We start from the raw sequence: 699 nt of genomic DNA on the forward strand, positions 1-699 counted from the left end.
ACATTTCGATTATTAATACGATATATAAGGACCGCTACTACAAAGAGTATTACACCCTTGATCGTGAAATATCGATTGCTTGTTGAACCCTGTGAATTACGTGAAAGTAGGATACTCCAAATTCGGGGGTCAAAGAGTTTTAGAAAACGTTCTTGGTGGAAAAAAATGTGAATAAGGGATACCACTGAATTGAATTGGGTCCATGAATCTAAGAAATGGTGAGAATTCTTGATCTCTGTCAATATCTCTCTCAATTTGAAAATCCAGGATTTGAATTGATGTCCTCTCATTGATTCCTCCTAAATTTCATTGCATTGATTCCTCCTAAATTGAATTGATTTATCCTAAAGATTTCATTTCAATTGGAGTTTGGTTATTCACTATTTACGAGGATCCCCGCTAAGCATCCATGGCTGAATGGTTAAAGCGCCAAACTCATAATTGGCGAATTCGTAGGTTCAATTCCTACTGGATGCACGCGAATGGGACCCTCCAATAAGTCTATTGGAATTGGCTCTGTATCAAATGGAATCGCATCATCCATACATAACGAATTGATTTGGAATTGGCTCTGTATCAATGGAATCGCATCATCCATACATAACGAATTGATGTGGTATATTCATATCATAATATATGAATACATAACGAATTGATGTGGTATATTCATATCATAATATATGAATACATAACGAATTG

General features: G+C 35.5%; 1 non-coding gene across 1 annotated transcript; it reads left to right on the top strand.

Moving 5' to 3' along the window:
- The first annotated feature begins 403 nt into the window (after nucleotides 1-403).
- On the top strand, nucleotides 404-477 carry TRNAM-CAU. The gene has a single exon. It is a non-coding gene; the product is annotated as a tRNA-Met (tRNA).
- The last annotated feature ends 222 nt before the right edge of the window (nucleotides 478-699 follow it).

The sequence above is a fragment of the Capsicum annuum genome, unplaced genomic scaffold (assembly GCF_002878395.1).
Source record: "Capsicum annuum cultivar UCD-10X-F1 unplaced genomic scaffold, UCD10Xv1.1 ctg23547, whole genome shotgun sequence".
NCBI classification, from domain to species: Eukaryota; Viridiplantae; Streptophyta; class Magnoliopsida; order Solanales; family Solanaceae; genus Capsicum; species Capsicum annuum.